The sequence below is a fragment of the Dama dama genome, chromosome 7, assembly GCF_033118175.1.
Source record: "Dama dama isolate Ldn47 chromosome 7, ASM3311817v1, whole genome shotgun sequence".
Lineage (NCBI taxonomy): Eukaryota > Metazoa > Chordata > Mammalia > Artiodactyla > Cervidae > Dama > Dama dama.
The window spans coordinates 16917307-16924691 of record NC_083687.1 but is presented as its reverse complement, the minus strand read 5'-3'; the positions used below and the strand labels follow the sequence as shown (position 1 = coordinate 16924691).

Below are 7385 nucleotides of genomic sequence, written 5' to 3'. Positions count from 1 at the left end.
GAATCCCCATGGACTGAGGAGCCTAGTAGGCTACAGTCCATAGAGTTGCAAAGAGTCAGACACTACTGAAGCGACTGAGCACGCACGCAGAAACATACATCTAACTCACAACTCAGTAATTTCATCCCTAGATATTTACCCAAATGAAAGCATATGTTCACAAGAAGTATTGTATAGAATGTTCATATCATCTTTGTTAATAATTTTCCAAAACTGAAAACAATCTAGGTGTCCGTTAGCAGGACAATGGAATATAAAACCCTGAGCTCTCTATTCAATGAATTCAGTCGTAAAAAGGAATAATTTACTGACCTACACGGCATGGACTAAGCTTTAAAACAAGCTATGGGAAAGAAGTCTTAAGCAAAAGAGTATGTACTGTTTATATAAAAGAGTATGTACATTTATATAAAATTCTAGAACTGGCAAGCTATTCTATGCATTTTCTGTGGGGTGTTTTTTTTTTTTTTTTTGCCATGCAGAATCTAAAATTGGACCCTTAGCAGTGAAAGTTCTGAATTCTAACCACTGGACCACCAGGGAATTCCCTATTCTATGGTTAAAAATACAAAAATCAAAGATAAACACAACAGTGCTTATCTTTGCAAAGAATGAGGGTGATGCAGAGATTGACTGGAAGAGATATGAGGGGACTTTCTGGAGGGATGATTTGGGTTTACAGACATGTGCATCTGCCAAAAACTCCTCAAATGGTATATTTAAGATCGATGCATTCACTATATGCAAATTTCACAGAAAAAAACCTGTAAACTAATATTAAATTCTAGTTAATGTTATGAATACTAAAGTATTTAAAAGTGAATTTTACTGACATCTATAATACATTTTGAAATGTATCAGAAGTAAGACTTATTAATGGATGATAGATATATGATAAAGCAAATATTCTAAAATACTGATTGTAGAATATAGGTGTAAGTATATGGTCCATCCATGCTAAGACTCTCAGTCATGTCTGACTCTTTGAGACACTATGAACTGTACCCCACCACGCTCTTCTGTCCAGGAGACTTTCCAGATAAGAATACTGGAGAGGGTCCCCATTCCCTTCTCCAGGGGAGCTTCCTGACTCAGGGAACAAACCCAGGTCTCCCACATTGCAGGCGGATTCTTTACCGTCTGAGCCACCAGAGACGCCCATCTGGGAAACCCCAAGTATATCATAGTCATGGACAAACTACTTTCTCGTTTCAGTCTGCTTGAAATTTTTCATTAAGAATGTTTGGAAAATATGAGGGAAATATTGTTGTAAAGTATTTGTATACACCCCCAAGTTTATGGGAAATAAGAGTTTCCCTTATCCTGATAGATGCCAGCATGCTTAGCTTTTAAGTGACAGATTTGCAGCAAAAGGCTATCCCAAAGAACAGAGGTGCCATGCATTAATTAAAGAATTTTCCTATGAACATATAACCCCAAGGCTAAGCTTTTTAGTGTTTAGTATAATGTTCTGCCTTCATCAGAGTCATTAGTGGGATTGAGAATATGATTATGTCCTGACACGTCTGTTTGCATTTCACAGCTGCTAGGCAGGCTCAGTCAACACTTCCACGTGCTGATAATCATAATCAACCCATTTGTTCATTTAAGACAAACAAATGATTACTCTTTGGGGAAGAAATACCTTGAGTCCTAATTGGCAGTTTATTCCTTCTTATGAACGTTAGCCAGTTATTCTGTGTTTCTCCCCAAACATATAGAACCTCAGAGTTACTTTTTCCCTTTCCTGGAAGATTGGTCTGGGAACTTTCTTCTATTCCTCTTCTGGCTTGTAAATGCCATTTCACACACAAACACCACACACACATATGCACACATGGTAATGGGAAGCAAGGAGGCATTTTACTTTAGTGCAAATATTACTGTTTAAATTGCAGTGCAAGGCCTTTAAATGTACATTAAAAATCACAATATGCAGGGTACGGCCATGCCAACTGGCGAAAGTGATGCCCAATTACACTTGAGGATTTGACGCATCCATTCAGCTGCGCCTAGGCCCCATCCTGAGGAATTCTGTCCTTCCAAGTTCAGATTAGAAGACACAAACCTTTCACCAATTTTGGTGGAATGCGGCCCCTTAATCAAAGATCTTGCCAGATCTTTGCATCTTTGCATCCTGAGGAACTCTGTCCTTCCAAGTTCAGATTAGAAGACACAAACCTTTCACCAATTTTGGCTGGAATGCGGCCCCTTAATCAAAGATCTTGCCAGATCTTTGCATCTTACCAGATGTGGAATCAAGACTAGTGGAAACTCACAGCAGTCCTTTCGCTCTGCAGACTTCCTGGAAGAGGTGAGCTCTGAGATTAGCTGAGAACGACAGGAGAACCAACAAAGGGAGACGGCGAGTGTTCCAGGGGCTTTGGTGAACAAGAGTGGAGGGAGAGGGCACAGCTTGCTGGGTTCCATGCCCATGGGGGCGATGGCTCACCTGGCCATACCAGCCCCTGAAAGCTCTCAATTCTGGGGCACCACTCCTCATTCGCACCCAGGCCTTCATGTTGAGGTCCTCTGAGACGAGCAGTGCACAACCTTTGCAAAGCTGTGTGGTTAAGGCCACAGGGGCCAGCCACATGCTCAGAGCACCTGCTTCTCTGGAAGACAGCCAGCTTCCTCTCTTTTGCATTATATCTCTCTCATGGGTGCTCTGCAAGCCAGCATTTCTGTTTCAATGTTCACGGTCTGTGGCTTTGGGGATAGTATCTACTTGCCCATTTCTCTAATGTGCTCACTTTGTCCTTAATGCCAGGATAAATGCTGAACAAGGAACTTTTAATCCAGAGAGATTCAATCCAGAACAAGAAGGAAGAAGGGGACCAGGAGCCTGGGGCCCATAGTGGGCAGGAAAAGACAGTCCTTTAGGGTTACCCGCTCATCCTGGTTTGCCTAGGTCTTGTCAGTGTTAGCCCTGAAAGTGCCACACCCCAGGAACCTGCCTCCCACACCTCAGGCCCAGGCAAATTGGGGTAATTGGTTACCTTACAGCTTTCCTGGTCCTTCAGGGGCCTAAGGCATTACTGACCCCCTACTTCTGGGGAAGGCAGATGGGCCCCCATACTGGGGGATCCCAGGGGAAGCAGAGGTGGTAAAGCTGATGTTCTCAAACTCAGGGTGGGCAGGAGCCTGTCTGAAGGAGTCAGAAGTCTCTAGATAAGAGTGGCTTCTCTCCCTACTTCCTCCCCACCCCATGGGCTGTTCTGGAGACTGAGGAAGAGATGGTGATGGGCACAGGCCTCTCTCTGCTAGCCCTTCATTAGAGAGATCTGAAAAGCCACAGTGTCATCCCAGGCCAGCTTGTTCATTTTTTCTGGGCAACTGTTTAGAGAAAGGAGGCTGCCAACCCTGTCATACTAAGACCCGCCCTCACTGCATGGCAGCCAGCCTCAGAGCTCCTCAGGGTCCCTGGCAGAAGGGTGACTCTCTTGTTAGCTCCATGTCAGGCCTGCCTCTCTGACTTCCACCCTGACCACTGCAGTGGCCTGGATCAGAGCAGCAAGGCACAGCCCACCTGGTGGGGGGCCTGCAGGGGGCGGGTGGGGGGAGGGTGGAGCAGGCTGCACACTCATGGGGGCAGCCTGGCAGGAGGGAGGGGACCCCAGCCCTTTCCATCACAGCTTCCATCACCTCCAGATACTTACCATGTTTCTGTTTTCTTTCTTCCTTTTTTTTTCTTTTTGATCGTGCCATGATGCTTGTGGATCTTAGTTCCCCAACCAGGGATCAAACCCATGGAAGCTCAGAGTCCTAACCACTGGACTGCCACGGAATTCCCTCCCTATGTTTCTCAGTGTAGATCAGTGGATGATCTGAGCCAGTGTCCTAGGCTTTCCTTGTGCAAGTGACACCATCTGGAAAATGGATCTGTAACCTCATAACAAAAAGTTCGAGAAATGAGCTCATTGAGGGGAACTTTGGGCTGTGGAGTTGGGGTGTTAAGCTGTTTAAGAAGCCCAGGAAGACTGTGTTGGCTGATTGTTCTGGGTAGGTTTACAAATTGTAACGTTTTGGTTACAGATTTGGTTACAGGTGTCTGCTCAACTGACATCCCAGTAATGGAGTCCCTAGAACACGGCAGCCAATCTGGGTTAGGTGTGAGAATGTCAGGAACTGGAATTTACCTTTGGCAATCAACACAGAAATTCCCAGGAAGGGGAATGGATCTAAAATCAAGGGGTTGAGATTGAGATTTTATTAAGCAACCAGTCCAGTGCCTAGCATGGAGTGGGCCTACTATAGAAGGATGCTACTACTGTTACTCTAGAGAGAGTGTGAGAGTCAGAGATTGAACTGAGAGTCACAGGGGTGAGGAAGAAAGAGAGGCTGGCAGGAATGGCCACAATGGCAGAGATCATGAGGAGTCATCGTCCTGCCCACAGGCATGTTCGAGGGTGTGACAGTTAAATGTTTCCATGGACTTTCTCTGGGATGCAGGTTGCTAGGAAGAGAAGAGAGGCCCCAGTTTACAGATGAAGACATCAGCTGTGCTTGCAGCTGGGATTTATGATATTTTACTATCAGCATCACCCCATGCCTCAAAGACCATGTGCTTGCTTTCTCTTTCTATTGCATCACCCTTATAGTATTTTTCAAGCAGTGGGGGGAGTCAACTGAATTCCTTGAGGAGGGGGTTGTGTTGATACCATAAGATTGGAAGCTCTGAGATTATGGACTTAAGTGGCTTCATCAAACTGGGAATCCCTGAGGCCAGGAATGGGGTCTATCTATCCCTCAGACTGGGAGGCCTCAGAACATGGCAGCTTGTTACATTTTGGGTGAAAAGCAAGGCTGGCTGGCCCTGCCATGATAGTCACCCCTGAGCTGGGCTCAGGTTCTTTGAAGCCTCTTTGTATAATGATGGTGGAGATTGTCCTAGGGCCCTAGCGAAGCAATGGGACCCAGCCACATCCCAAGAGGAGGGCCCAAGAGTGATGGGCAGGGGACAGGTGCCAGGTCACAGTCCTGTCAAGCCTGCTGTTTGCATGCCCCTTGGGCCATTTCCTGCATCTTGTACCCCACACTCTCCCTGCTCTGGGAGCAGACGTTGATGTGGGAGAAGCCCCAAAGAGCTCCACGAAGACTATAAATAAGTGTGTTGTGCTCCTTGCTAATGCCTGAGTTATTGCTTTCCCTTCTCCTCAAATGAAAGGAGCACTTTATTGGCTTGGGTTTAGGAACAACACATAAAAAGTGACTTGTTTTTTTGTTCTAACATCGCGAAGTAAGGCGGGAGAGAGAAGTGCTGGGGGAGAATGAGGAGGGGTGGAGGTGAGAAGTGGGAGGCAGGATGGGGGTGTGAGTGGGGAGGGTTCAGACAGAAGGAGGAGGAAACAGTGGAACAAGGGGGTGAGTGAAGATCTGAGGAGTGGGGTAGAGGAAGACGGTGTCCGAGGAGGGAGGCAGGAGTGGATGCTGCTTAGTGAGACGTTACAGTCATCTCCCAAGAGCTACCTGCCCATGGGAAGGCGCTAAGAGCCAAAGGCAGCAGTCAATTTCAACTAGAAAAGAGTCGACTCCTGGGAGACACTGTCCAGTCTCAGATGCCAGGGGTGCAGAGCGCGGTTTGAAGGCCAAACAAACGACCGGGGTTTCCTCGAGTTTTTCTGGCCCCAGGCTGCCACCATCCAGGTTCCCACATGTTATTTTTTTTAACCCCTGAATCTGAAGGTTGAGGTTTTCAAGGGAAAGGACTTGATGCTTCTCTCATGTGGGGAAGGAGCAGCGAGAGGCCTTAATTCAGGGTGCCTTGACCTGATTCTTCTCCTTCAGGGTGAAGGGTTCTTCACCCTTCAGGGGGCCATTTCCTGTTGGGAGTGGAGATGGAGTGATACAGAAGGGGCAGGACTCCATCGTACACCAGGAGCCGCCTCCCACCTCAGCGAGCCTTTCCTTTGTCTCTACACTCCTTCTGCTGAGGGCCATCTACTGCTTGATGCTCTGTCAGCTATGGGTCACCCTTTATGTTTTGACTCAAATTTACTTGCTTTCTGGAGTATATCCTGACACTCCCAGTCTATGTTCCCACATCACCCTGTATTTATCTTTATTATTGTTTGTGTCCTGCTGAATTTTGATGGTCAAAGTTATCCATGGAGCATTAACTGGGGGGTTCTTGGGGGCAAGAATAGAGTCTTACCTTTGTATGTTTAGTACAAGGTCAGAAATATGGTTAAGCGGAATTTCCCTGGTGGTCCAGTGGTTAAGACTTTGCACTCCCAATGCAGGGGGCCCAGGTTTGATTCCTGGTCAGGGAACTAGATCCCACATGCTGCAACTAAGAGTTCACATGCTGCAACTGAAAATCCTGCATGTTGCAACTAAGACCTGGTGCAGCCAGATAAATATATATTAAAAGAAAGAAGGGCTTCCCTGGTGGCTCAGTGGTAAAGAATCTGCCTGCCAATGCACCAGATGTGGGTTCTATCTTGGGTTGGGAAGATCTCCTGGAGGAGGAACCCACTCCAGTATTCTTGCCTGGAGAATCCCATGGACAGAGGAGCCTGGAGGGATACAGTCTACGGGGTTGCAAAAGAGTCAGACATGATTTAGCAACTAACCAACAACAAAAGAAAAAAAGGTGGTTAAATATCCAATGGTGCTCAAGGAAGGAGGAGAGGAAGGAACTGCAGAGAGGTGTCCAATGCAGTGGAAGATGCATGGACCTTGAGACAGCCAAAGTTACATATCTCTTCTCTGTTACTTCCAAGCTATGTGGCCTTGAGAGATTACTTTTCAAGGTTACCATAAGGACTGAAATAGCATATACAAACCGCTTATCACACACCCTGGCATGTAGTAGGTATTCAGTAGATAGTAGTGATTATACACCAGGCCTCTGGAGTGATAGGGTCAATCCTTACCTATGGGTCCCCTTTACTCTGCTGTCAGTTTTATCCACAGAATCTCTGGACCATTTTTTCCAGGAGGCAGACATAGATTTTTTTCATGGGCGGAAACAGTCTTCTTGCTTCTTTGCCAGAGTTGTCAGCATGTCTGCCACAGGACTGTTGATAGAAGGTGCAAATGTATTTCCTAATTTGAGACGATGGTGTTTGGAATGCCTGGCACTGGGCTATATTTAGCTCTGAATTCCCCAAATAGCAACAGGGAGGAAGAGCCTCCCAGCCAAATATCTCCCATCCAGCTGGAAAATATAGCGGTCATAATGATTATTTTTATTATTGCTATTATTATTTGTTGGCTAAATGAATTAATGGAACTTGAGTATCCATTGGCACCTAGAATGTCTTAGAATATCCCATCAGAGCCCTTTGAATGCTAGGCAGTCAAATATAACCTATCCTGCAAACAAGGAAACTGACACTGAAAGAGGAGCTGTGACTTATACACCCAACATCAAAGCCTGG

The 7385-nt window shown here is 46.2% G+C and overlaps 1 non-coding gene across 1 annotated transcript; it reads left to right on the top strand.

Moving 5' to 3' along the window:
• The first annotated feature begins 6199 nt into the window (after positions 1-6199).
• Positions 6200-6272, top strand: TRNAG-CCC (transfer RNA glycine (anticodon CCC)). The gene has a single exon. It is a non-coding gene; the product is annotated as a tRNA-Gly (tRNA).
• The last annotated feature ends 1113 nt before the right edge of the window (positions 6273-7385 follow it).